Below are 13,612 nucleotides of genomic sequence, written 5' to 3'. Positions count from 1 at the left end.
TTTTTGATTTGAACCTATAGAGGTTTCCACATGGCTTGGCACATGCCCGTGTCCATAACCCATGTCTCCCACACGGCCATGACATGCCCGTGTCTCAGCCATGTGCAAAAACCTTGACATTCTATTTCTAACATCAGCAACCCTTTAAGGGCACACGGCCATGGTACTCACCCGTGTACTAGGCCGTGTCCTCCACACGGCTAAGACACACGACTGTGTCTCTACCCGTGTGTTTGCTACTGATCATATGTGTGATAATGCAACAGGTTTTAAAAATTTATAAATGAATCGTTCTTGAGACTAACTATTATCACGATTAAGGCAAGTGTACCAATCGAACAGTAGTATAGTTTAGCAAGACCGGATTGTCGAACCTAAAGGAACCACGAGTACTAGTAATTACTTCCTTTTTATTATTTAGCCTAAAAATTAAAAAGGGTTTGTTTATCTAACTAATTAACTAAACTAAGAAATCACAAAAAAGAAGTTAGGGAAAATACTTTTTAAAAAATTCGATTGATTAAGATAATACCCAAGGAAAAATCCACCTAGACTTCACTTGTTATTCGACTCTGAATCGGATGATTTATTCATTTGACTTGATCCGTAGAAATCCCTAAGTTATATTATTATCTCTCTCGAGACTAACAATGTATAACGCTAGGTTGAATAATTGAAATCTCTTTCTAATTAACACCCTAGAGTTGTATTAACTCGATCTATTGATTCCCTTACTAGGTTTCACCCTAATCTGGCAAAATCTTATCACCCTATCTCTAGGCGTGCGATCAACTCTACTTAATTACGACAAATTTACTCTTAGACAGGGTCTTTTCCTCATCTGAATAAGAGTGTTAACTTGAATCAATATCCTGGAATATTAAAACAAGAATTAAGAACACATAGTTAAGAACAAGTCAAATATTTATCATACAATTCAGATAATAATAACAAGATTCGTCTTAGGTTTCATTCCCCTTAGGTATTTAGGGGGTTTAATTCATAATTATAAAAGAAAACATTTCAGAAGAATAATGAATACAAAACATAAAGAAAACCCAAAACCCCTGAATGGAAATTGAAGGGAAATCTTTATCTTGATAATGAATCCGGCTTTCGAGATGGATCAATCGGCTTTCCTTGAGTAATTCCTTGCTTCCTACCCTGTGTGTCTTCTTTCCTCCTCCTCTCGGGTATTTAAATAGGCTTTGGAATGCCTAAGAGCCCTCAAAAATGGCCGAATAAGACACAATTTGGGCTCGGTAGGGACACACCCGTGTGCGATTACTTCAAGCCGTGGTCGAGCCTATTAAATAGGCACGGCCGTGTAGTCAACTCGTGTGAAAAGGTCCAAGCCGTGTTAGAGCCTGTTGAACCTACACGAGCATGTGGTCTACCCGTATAGGGAACTTCTAGGATGTGCTGTTTTCCCTCGTTGGTCCTTTTTCTCTATTTTTGGCCCGTTTCTTGGTCCTTTTACTCTCCTATGCTCACCTAAGTGTAAAACATGAAATTAAAGGATTAGGAGCATCGAATTCATCAAATCTAAGGAGAAATCATCCATAAAATGTGCTAAGTATGGGAGAATGATATGTATAAATTACGATTTATTAAATACCCCCACACTTAAGCATTTGCTTGTCCTCAAGCAAAATCCTCAACTCATAATCAAAATAAATTCTTCTCAATTTATAATCTCTATCAATAATATCTCAAAATAATCCATAAGTAATCATACATTGAGAATTTGACTAAAAGAATATCAAAGTTTCAAACATTCCAAGTTGAGCATTTTATCATGAAAACATAGGTGTCTCCCCTCATCTAAGTGATTACCTTTGCTTCAAAATATCACAAAGTTCACATCCTCACTAAAGATTCACTCAAATCACTCGAGGTGTTTAAGGATAACAAGTTAAGCACTCAATAGTCAATATGAAAAATTATTACCATAGGCTTGCGTGAAAATCAAATCTCCACCACTATAACATGAGATGAGACATCAATCAAAAGGTCTTTAAAGGGTTGTAACGTGGCTTTGGTTAGGGGGTGTGGTCACAAGCTAAAAGAAAAGGTTAAAATCGAGACTGAATTGAAAAATTACCTAACTAGAAAAATAACTAATCATTAATCGAATACAAATGAGCTCTTTTCTCAGAATATGGAATTAAACACTTAAGCTCAACAAAAACCTTATTAATAAGAATGTATTTTTTTAATTAAGAACAAGTCAAATACAATATAGAATAAAACATAGCTAAGTAACTATTTCAACTCAAATCTCGACAAAAATAGGGATCAAGTTAATTTAGGGGATTTCAACAATAATGGGTTATGGGTTAATATTGGGGTAAATCAATGAATAGGTTGGTAGGCTCAAGGGGGTTCACTAAGGGTTAATTGTGAAGGTAGGCTTTTATGGAGTGAGTGGGTTAATCCTAAGTGCCTTTATCATCTTGACATATCAAATCAAATGGTGTGGTCTTGACATGCATAATCAAGCAAGTTCTAGAATAACAATTCAATATTGACGCACTCAAAGAAACAATAAAAGTGAGCATGAAAGAAAAAATAGATACTCTAAAGGCTCAAAGTCTCACAAAAATTATGGCTTTTTGATGTTTAAACTAGTGAATTTCAATTCAAGATAATACCTAAACTTGGGGAAATAACCTAAAATATTTAATTCCCAAAAATCAACTTATCATGCTTGATTCTCTAATATCTTAAAGTTTAAACAATCAATGCATGAATGACTATGTTTTAATTCACGACATATCAATAAAAATCATAAATTAATCAAATTTCATTCTAATAATGATATGAGGAGATCATATAAGAATAAAACAAAATTCAAGGATTTTTCTGATATAGATATAGATAACCCCCTCACACTTAGGATGTACATTGTCCTTAATGTACAAAGATAGATATACTGAAAAAAATGTAAATATAAGATCATAAGATTTAGAGAGAAGTGAAACTTCCTGAGTTATGAATGGACTCCTCGGATTTAAGTTATGGAAAATAATCGACCAAGGTACTGATGAGGGTGGAGGACGATACTCCGGTGGTGGTAGAGGTTGGGTTCCACAAGTGCTGCGCCAAAAGAATATTATATCTCTTGTAGCTATGGTCGTGGTCGAGCAGGGTATGGCAGTCGTGGAGAACATTTTCGAGTGAAGTTTCAAGTTCCTAAGTAATAGTGAGCTTTGGAGCTCTTTATAACTGTGATATAATCAGAAACTTTTTAGGAAATATAAAGAATGATAATTACTGTAATGAAATAGCCAAAATTAAAAATTATTAATAAAACCTAAAAATAAAATAGTAACAAATGGAAATAAAATAAAAGGGAAATAAAGATAAAAGTGAGAATAAACAATAAAAACAAATAATAAATAAAAAGTCTTTAAACATCGTCATCGCCGGATGGTTTGCGATGTGGTGGTGGCAACAAGATGTGGAGGTGCTAACAAATCTGGTGTAGAGTAGCATCAATGTGATCAAATCGTTGAAAACACTGCTGCTCGAAACGTGTAAGGCGCTAAAAAATGTCAGAAAATGAAGCCGCCGCATGAACTGGGCAATGGATGGGTGGTGGCTGAGACGGTGGGTCCTCATGTCATGGAGGGACATCATCAGTAATGTCCTCAGGGTCTTCCTCCTCGGCTGATTACGTGAGGAGATACTAAGGAGGGTGGGTTCCTTGGCGCTTCTCGATCATCTTCATATGTAACATGCTTGAGATGCCTTGTGGGGACATCTGGCCAATGAGAGTGAGGGAGGATGATTGGGCCACTGTGTTAAGGAGCCCAAAGTGTCGAGCCAATCGAGTCACATAGGGGCCAATAGAGATGACCCCCCTCCGATGCCGCTCCGTCTAGTGGCGAATGGCGAGGGTAATGAAATAAGTGAGGTCGAAGACGTGCCCATTTGCCATGCACCATAGAAAGTAAGCGTTGTGAGTGTTGACAACACCAGTGCTCTCTCGTCTCCCACTCAGAGTGTGTGCCAATATGGCTTGTAGGTACCTCAAAGATGGAGGGAGAGCCGATGCTTTGGAGCGACTGGGATCGTAGGTGGCCGAGTTGGGGACGAGGGCGTGCCAGCATTTCGAAGGAGAGTAGTGGATATGGCGATGGAGGCTGTTGAGCTTGTTGTCTTCCATGAATTCCTATGTGTATCGGCCCAATGCAGTACCGAACTCGGGCACACTCAACTGGCAAACTAGACTGCCGAGACGGAACTGGACCGTTCCAGGATCATTGAAGTTGGTCATGACGTCTTGAACATGGAAAGTCGAGCAAAATTCTTATGTGAGCTCAAGGTACATGGGCTCGATAATTACGAAGAAGAGTTCTCATGGATCTATTTTCAGGAGTGCTCTGATTGTGTCAGCCAGTTGGACTTGTTCGAGTGCGGTCCAGTCGATGCAGCGACCCATTTTTAAAGGTCAGGCCCGAAGTATTTGAAAGAATTCTTCTTGGGGTTTCACGGAAAACTAAAGAAAGGGGTGGCGAATCTCCGCGGTAGGACCCGAGGATGACGTTGCTCCTTTCCTTTTCGTTGAGGTGGGGACGGTGATTTTCTTTTCTTGTGACGATGACATGGTATGTCTGCAGTGAAAAACAAAGAATATAACATAAACTCAATAATTCAAGAAGTAATCATGAATATAGTTAACTAACCAGTGCAACCAACTGAACAATACTCAGTAGTTTAATCCAGATGATATAAGTTCATATAGCAATTAACGTAAGAAAAGCATGATTATTTTCAACATGAAATGAATGAATTAGACTCTATGGGAACACAAGGAAGAATGAATGTACCAGAAAGCATTGACTAAAATTGCAAAGAATAAAAGTATAAGCATGACTATAGTGAGAACTATGAATATAAATAAAAAATTTGCCAAATAAAACCATAAGAATCATAAAATTAGTAAAAGAGATGAAGAAAATAGAGAAAAAACAGTAAACAAACGCAATAGGGAGGGGCTTGGGTCATCGAAAATAGTGTTGTAGGCGGCGCACTATCGTGGCAGGTAGGGCGTGTGGAGTTGGGCCGGCTAGGGTTGGGGATTCTTGGGGTAGGGGATGATGAATAGTGAGGGGTTTATATATATATTGGGGCACACGGCCTTGGGGCACACCCGTGTGCCCTACTTTTTGCTCGTGTGTTTTGTGATTTTTAAATTTGGGCTCGTCTGACATTCAACCCACGCTTATGTTCTTTAGGCGTGTTGGTACACACGGCTGTGTCGCACGGCCATGTCTCGCTTCGTTCGCTTCTCCCATGCCCGTGTATGTAGGTCCACGTTCGTGTTAGTTTGACAGTGTTGACCACGGATGCTAAGCACGGGTGTGTCACACGTCCGTGCTAATTTGACAGGTTCACTCGCGGTTTCAGGGAATGGGCATGTCGCACGCCCGTGTTATTTTGGCAGTTTCGCTCATGGCCATATCGCACGGCCATGGTGACTTATCGTATCCCATGTTGGGGAAAAATTTTGCCTTGTTTTTCACACAGCCGTATCGCACGGCCATGTCACCTCCTGTTGTTTGCGCACGGCTTAAGGCACGCTTGTGTACCTTGCCATGTGGTCTTTAGAAAGCCTGCGTTCCATGATTTGGTCAGTATGTTAGATGCTAAAAATTAAAGTTTAAAGAAATTAATACTGTTAGTGCTCGAGTTGCCTCCCAAGAAGCGCTTGTTTATAGTCTAAGCTGAACTTACCTCTCTTCTGTATGGTCAAGATGGTGCGAGGAGTCTACACTCCTCATCCCTGCTAACAATTTTATCAACATAAGGTTTAAGACGAATACTATTTACCTTAAAGGTGCCAAATTTGGGATGCATTACCTCGACTGTACCAAATGGGAAAATACTGAATACCGTGAGAGGAATTTCTCCATTAGGTTCAGAAGTGGCAATGCGAGGATCTACTGCATCCAGTAGTATTTTGTCTCCAATCTTAAGTTGATTTGGTGAGGTATCGAGTTGTCTTCGCATGGTTTTGGTTCATGGTGTGTTCTTAGTTTATATGTCTGCCATTCATCCAGCTCCTCGATCTGTAGCCTTCATTTTTCATGGATAGGTTCTTTGTTGTTGCTTGGCTCATGTGTGTTATTCGAACCTATTTCCTGCAAAGAAGTTTGCACCATATGGTCAGTTTTAGAAGAATGAGTTATACAACCACCTTTAATTTTCGATGTGTTACTTGAATCACGAGCTTGAAGGTTGATTGTTTTATCTCCCACATGAAGTGTGAGTTCACCTGTGCCAATGTCAATAATTTTTCTAGCAGTTGCTAAAAAGGGCCTTCCTAAAATTAAAGGGACGTTACTGTCCTCTATGTTTAAAACAAGGAAATCAATTGGGAATATAAATTTGTCAATTTTAACTAGTACATCTTCAATAATCCCCCTAGGAAATCTGATAGTTTTATCTGCTAATTGAATGCTCATCCTAGTGTGTTTGGGTTTCCCAAGACCTAGTTACTTAAACATTTTGTAAGGCATGACATTGATGCTAGCCCCTAAATCAGCCAAGGCATTATTAACATCTAAGCTACCAATTAAATAAGGAATCGTAAAACTCTCAGGATCTTTTAATTTGTTGGGCAGCTTATTCTGTAGAATGGCTGAGTAAACTGCATTTAGCTCCACATGCGACACTTCATCTAACTTCCTTTTATTCGCTAGAAGCTCCCTTAAAAATTTTACTGCGTTCGGCATCTGCGAAAGAGCTTCAATAAATGGTAAGTTAATATGTAGTTTCTTTAAATTAAGGAATTTACCAAATTGTTCGTCTGAACGGTCTTTCCTTGTCGCATTGGGGTATGGCACACGAGGTTTATATTCTGTACTTACCGGTTTCTGCTCATTAAGGTTTACCTCATCCTTACCTTTGCTTACCACAGTTTCTTGCCTTGGTTCAAATGCAACTAACCCTTCCTCATCTTGAATGGCAATTGCATTGAGTTGCTCCCTTAGGTGAGATTTAGTGTTACTCGGCAGGCTACCTTGTGGTCATTCAGAAATCAACTTGGCGAGCTGTCCAATCTGAGTTTCGAGTCCTTTGATCGATGCTTGTTGATTTTTGAGTGCTGTCTCGGTATTCTGAAAGTGAGTTTCTGACACCGAGATGAATTTTGTTAGCATCTCCTCAAGGTTCGACTTTTTCTCCTACTGGTATGGTGGTTGCTGAAATCTTGGAGGGTGTAGTGGTCTCTAATTCCTTTGGCCTCCCCATGAGAAGTTTGGGTGGTTCCTCCAACCTGCATTGTAAGTATTGCTATAAGGATTATTTTGAGGTCGAGGATTATTACCTATGTAATTTAAGTGTTTGTTCTCCATGTTGTGGCCATAGGGTGGGTATTCTGAATTGCCCAATCCACCTCCACTTGCTTCACATTGCATTACTGGGTGAACCTGTGAAGAACCAAGTAAACCATCAATTTTCCTATTCAATAGTTCTATTTGATTAGAGAGCATGGTAACCGAATTGACGTTAAAAACACCAGCTGCTTTTGTTTGCTTTGTCCTCATGACTTGCCACTGATAATTATTCAGTGACATCTCTTCTATAAATTCATAAGCGTTTTTAGGTGTCTTTTTATTTATAGTTCCACCAACAACTGTGTCAATCATTTGTCTAGTCGAAGGATTTAGGCCATTATAGAACATTTGAACCTGTAGCCAGAGTGGTAACCCATGGTGAGGGCATCTTCTCAAAAGGTCCTTGTATCTCTCCCAAGAATCGTAAAGTGTTTCTAAATCCATCTGCACAAAAGAAGAGATATCATTACGTAATTTAGCCATTTTTGCCGGCAAAAAATATTTTAATGAAAACTTTTCGATCATCTGTTCCCAAGTAGTGATTGACCCTCGTGGTAACGAGTTCAACCACTGTTTAGCTTTGTTCCTCAATGAAAAAGGGCATAGTCGAATGCGAATGACATCATAAAAAATGCTATTGATTTTAAATGTATCGCATAGTTCCATAAAATTCGCCAAGTGAGCATTTGGATCCTCATCCTGCAAACCATCAAACTGAACAAATTGCTGGATCATTTGAATTGTGTTAGGTTTCAATTCAAATTTATTTGCAGCAATAGCAGGCCTAACTATACTTGACTCAGTTTCTATTAAATTTGGTTTAGCATAATCATACATAGTGAGTGGAGTATGATTTTGATTTACTGGATCAGCGGCAATCGCAGGAGGTATCGAATTTTCCTGATTATCGGCTATCTCCTCGGTTGTGGTGTGAGTATTGTCCTCTTGCTCTTCCTCTGTATACCTTAAGCTTCACCTTATTTCTCTTCAGTTTCTGCGAACTGTGCGATCGATCTCGCTGTCAAAAAGTAAAGGTCTTGACGGGTTCCTTCTGGTCATAAACTAGAAAAACCTGTCAGGAGAAAATAAAAGAACAAATTTAGAGAAGAAAATAAAAACTTAAATTGAAAATAAAGTAAATGGCTAAAGTAATAAAAAATCGAGTTTTCCTAAAATCCTAATTCCCCGGCAACAACGCCAAAAACTTGATCGGATGCGTGATAATGCAACAGGTTTTAAAAATTTATAAATGAATCGTTCTTGAGACTAACTATTATCACGATTAAGGCAAGTGTACCTATTGAACAGTAGTATAGTTTAGCAAGACCGGATTGTCGAACACAAAGGAACCACGAGTACTAGTAATTACTTCCTTTTTATTATCCAGCCTAAAAAGTAAAAAAGGGTTTGTTTATCTAACTAATTAACTAAACTAAGAAATCACAGAAAAGAAATTAGGGAAAATACTTTTTATAAAATTCAATTGATTAAGACAATACCCAAGGAAAAATCCACCTAGACTTCACTCGTTATTCGACTCTGAATCGGACGATTTATTCGTTTGACTTGATCCGTAGAAATCCCTAACTTATATTATTATCTCTCTTGAGACTAACAATGTCTAACGCTAGGTTGAATAATTGAAATATCTTTCTAATTAACACCCTAGAGTTGCATTAACTCGATCTATGGATTCCCTTATTAGGTTTCACCCTAATCCGGTAAAATCTTATCACCCTATCTCTAGGCGTGCGATCAACTTTGCTTAATTACAACAAATTTACTCTTAGAAAAGGTCTTTTCCTCCTCTGAATAAGAGCGTTAACTTGAATCAATATCCTGGAATATTAAAACAAGAATTATTAAGAACACATAATTAAGAACAAGTCAAATATTTATCATACAATTCAGATAATAATAACAAGATCCGTCTTAGGTTTCATTCCCTTTAGGTATTTAGGGGGTTTAGTTCATAATTATAAAAGAAAACATCTTAGAAGAATAATGAATACAAAATATAAAGAAAACCCAAAACCCTGAATGGAAATTAAAGGGAAATCTTCAGTCTTGATGATGAATTCGGCTTCTGAGATGGATCAATTGGCTTTCCTTGAGTAATTCCTTGCTTCCTACCCTGTGTGTCTTCTTTCCTCCTCCTTTTGGGTATTTAAATAGGCTTTGAAATGCCTACGAGCCCTCAAAAGTGGCCTTTTTAGAATATGACTCAACTTGGGCTCGACAGGGACACGCCCGTGTGCGATTACTTCAAGCCGTGGTCGAGGCTGTTAAATAGGTACAGGCGTGTGGTCTACCTGTGTGAATCGTGCTTCGATCCTACCAAATTGACACGACCATGCATTCGACCCGTGTGAAAAGGTCCAAGCCGTGTTAGAGCCTGTTGAACCTACACGGGTGTGTGGTCTACCCATGTAGGGAACTTCTAGGCCGTGCTGATTTCCCTTGTTGGCCCTTTTTCTCCGTTTTTGGCCCGTTTCTTGGTCCTTTTACTCTCCTATGCTCACCTAAGTGTACAACATGAAATTAAAGGATTAGTAGCATTGAATTCATCAAATCTAAGGAGAAATCATCCATAAAATGTGCTAAGCATGGGATAAAGATATGTATAAATTACGGTTTATCAACTACCATACATACTGACTTGAAAAATTAAGGTGTAGGGGACACACGACCGTGGGGTAGACCGTGTGTTACACACAGTCTAGACACATGCTCGTGTATCTGCCCATATGGACAAAAACAAGACTATTTACCAAACCTTTTCGCCACTCTTTCTTGCACCAACCTACACAATATCAACCAAAACCAATCCAAGCATAACATATATAACCAAGCGAACCACAACCATGAGAAATTTGCATCAAATGCATTTAATAATAATCAATATTAGCCATCATTAATGACCTATACAAAATGAATATCACATCCATCATATGAGCCAACACTTGTGGCTGAACTAACAAGATACTAGACAAAATATTCAAGTCTCTATACATGCCACAATCAAAACATTTAAACTAGCTATAACAAAAGCTTCAGGTGATAGTGTGATCAATGCCTCCGACATCCCTTGGTCCTCGATACTAGCTTGGCGGCACTATAAGAACATGGAAATGAGAAGGAGTAAGCATAAAACTTAGTAAGTTGCATATAAATAAGTAACAACATCTACTATGCACATTGTAGATCAACACAACATTCTTGAGTGAACATGGTTAAATATCACTACTTGCTTACATATCACAAGTATAAACCAAAGATTTCAATATCATCCCAAAATCATTTCCTAGCTAGAACTTACTCATGTCATTTTTACCATCAATGCAACATAATTAGATTCATATCTCATGAATTTTGAACAAGAACCTGTACCATTCACAACATGATTATATCATTCCGTATCATTATCATAATATTAAAAAATAAACCCTGAAACCATTTGGAATAGTAAAGGATATCTGACATGCTTTACAGAAATGGGTGAATTGCCGATGCCATGTTTCAAACATGGTCTTACACTGGTTCAAATGTCGAGGCCGATGCCATGTCCCAAACATGGTCTTACACTAGCTCTTGTCTCAATGCCGATGCCATGTCCCAGACATGGTCTTACAGTGGCTCACATGTCAAAGCCAATGTTATGTCCCAGACATGGTCTTACACTAGCTCCCATCTCAATGCCGATGCCATGTCTCAGACATGGCCTTACACTGGCTCACATGTCGAGGCTGATGCCATATCCCAGACATGGTCTTACACTAGCTATCGTCTCAATGTCAATGCCATGTCCTAGACATGGTCTTACACTGGCTCTCATAATGTAGACGATGCCATGTCCCAGACCTAGTCTTACACTAGCACACATATCACCCAACTACCATGGTATGGATATCCAATCTATTCCTAGGTTCAATCGGGACACTACTACATTAAATTTCTTCATGCATTATTCATAAGCAACTTCTACCATTTTACACAAAATAAATCGTTCAACACATAATAACGATAAAGTTACCTTACTTACGTATAACTTACCTCGGTATACAAAAAGTGGGCGACTAGTTGGATTTAGCCTATTTGCTTGGCCTTCTCCCGGTCTATGTCCAGATTTCGTATTTCTTGATCTAAAAATGATAAAAAATTCACTAATTTAATCATCATTTTAATTAATGCATTTCCTAAACATTCACAAAATTACTATTTTACCCTTAGGCTCGTAAATCAGTTTTTATAAAATTTTCTCACTACCCAAGCCTAGCCGAATTCTTTTTTTACTAGAAGCAACCCACAATTCCCATTATTTCACACACTTACCACATAATTTATAACTTATGCAAAACGGTCCTTAGTTAGGGTTTCTATGAAAAGTACTTCACAAAAGTTGTTTGTTTAACAACCAAGATTCATTTTCTTCCATAAAAATTCAACAAAAAACATGAATACTCTCATGGAATAACCCTAGACTCTCAACCATTTTGCAAAATAGTCCCCTCATTAGATAGCTTATGCTACTAGGTTCCCAAAAGTACAAAAATTTTCAATAAAAGTCATCAAAATCACTTACTTATGAGAGAACTTAATGGCTGAAAATTTCAATCTTTCAAAACCCCTTCCTTACTGAAAATTTTAGTGGAGAAGATAAGAAGAGAAAGAGATGATAACTTTTCCTTATTTTATTTTATTCTAGTCAAATTAGTTACCAAATTTCACCTAATTTTGACCTTTTCTGATTTTCTTGTCCCTATGGCCGGACATGCCATTAATAAAGGCCTATTTGCTCTTTAAAGACCCTTAATTTTGGTTCTCTAACTATTTGACACCTTTAGCTAATGAAATAAAACTTTTATCCCTTATGCAATTTAGTCCTTTTTCGCAATTAAGCATGCAATCGCTAAAATTATTTCACCAAATTCTCATGCACTCATATAAATATAGTATAACACATAAAAGAATAAAAAAATAATTTCTCTGACCTTGGGTTAGTGGTTCCGAAACTACTGTTCTGACTAGGCCCAAAATCGAGCTGTTACATGTCTCCTGTATCTTAAAAATGAGAAACAAAATGCTCAAAATTCGGCACACGAGCAAACACACGAGCATATGTCTCATCCGTGCGGTTAACATGACTTGAACACGGGCGTGTTACACGGCCGTATGAAAACTACACCTAAAATTTCAAAAATAAAATTCGCCACACGGCCTAACACAAGGGCGTGTGGCTTGGCCATGTGACTTCAATTTTTTCATGCTTTAAAAGTGAAAGAGTTACACGGGTTAGGGACACGGGTGTGTGTAGTACACGGCCTGACCACATGGGCGTGTCCTTAGACCATACGGGCGTATGAGCCCTGCAACTTTGCAAAACTTTTAAAATGTCGCGAAAAATTTTATGAGTTTCATTAAGTCCCGGCTTGATTCTAAAGCTTGTATTGGGTCTTGAGGGTCTAATTAAGGGACGTGTTGAATGGTCTCTGTAAATGAATTGAAACTTATAAGAATTATCTGTAAAATGTTCTGAATGTTCTAGTAATACTCTGAAACCCTATTCCGATGATGGGTAGGGGTTAGGAGTGTTACATTTAGTGGTATCAGAGCCTAGCTAACCATACGAATAAGCTCATAATTTTGTGGAGGGAAAAGAGATCAAGAGGGTTTCACGAGTCAATTTTCAAAAGGATGATAGACAATCCATTAACAGAGAAGGATAGCGCGCTAGGCAATCCCCTAGCAACCAGTTCTTGCAGGTCAGGCCCGCCAGGCTGCACAGGACCTTAGCCCAGGTTGATGCACTTAGAAACCCATAGAGACATCAACAGGAGCATGTGAGGCGTTACACCCCATTGAATGCCATGCGAGCTTACATCTTTAACCATATAAAGAGCCTGTGTATCCTTTTTAAATCGCCCTCAATGCGAAGTACCGGTAGAAGGATGAATTCTAGGGACCATACACCTTTCATGATGCTATGTGACATAAGACCGAAGATTGCTTCACATTAAAGGATGTCATAGAAGAATCTATCCCAAATGGAGAACTTGTTGAGTTCATAAACTAGAGAGGTCTACAGTAGGGCCAAAGTTCGTAGGGACTAGACCTAAAGGAAAGCAAAGGGTACGATGAACCATTCATGTAATAGTAGGTACAAACGATGAGTGAATGCAATCAAGCACAAAGATGCTAGCTCACATGGGCAATGTGATAACACTCAATACCTCGAAGAAATCGCGACACCAAGAATAGTGAAGTGT

The 13,612-nt window shown here is 38.4% G+C and overlaps 1 non-coding gene across 1 annotated transcript; it reads left to right on the top strand.

The window, feature by feature from the left end:
- The first annotated feature begins 7,716 nt into the window (after positions 1 to 7,716).
- Positions 7,717 to 7,823, top strand: LOC128294368 (small nucleolar RNA R71). Its single transcript, XR_008284680.1, has one exon. It is a non-coding gene; the product is annotated as a small nucleolar RNA R71 (small nucleolar RNA).
- Positions 7,824 to 13,612: the final 5,789 nt, after the last annotated feature.

Source organism: Gossypium arboreum, chromosome 6 (genome assembly GCF_025698485.1).
Source record: "Gossypium arboreum isolate Shixiya-1 chromosome 6, ASM2569848v2, whole genome shotgun sequence".
Taxonomy (NCBI): Eukaryota; Viridiplantae; Streptophyta; class Magnoliopsida; order Malvales; family Malvaceae; genus Gossypium; species Gossypium arboreum.
This window is presented reverse-complemented; position numbering and strand designations above follow the sequence as displayed.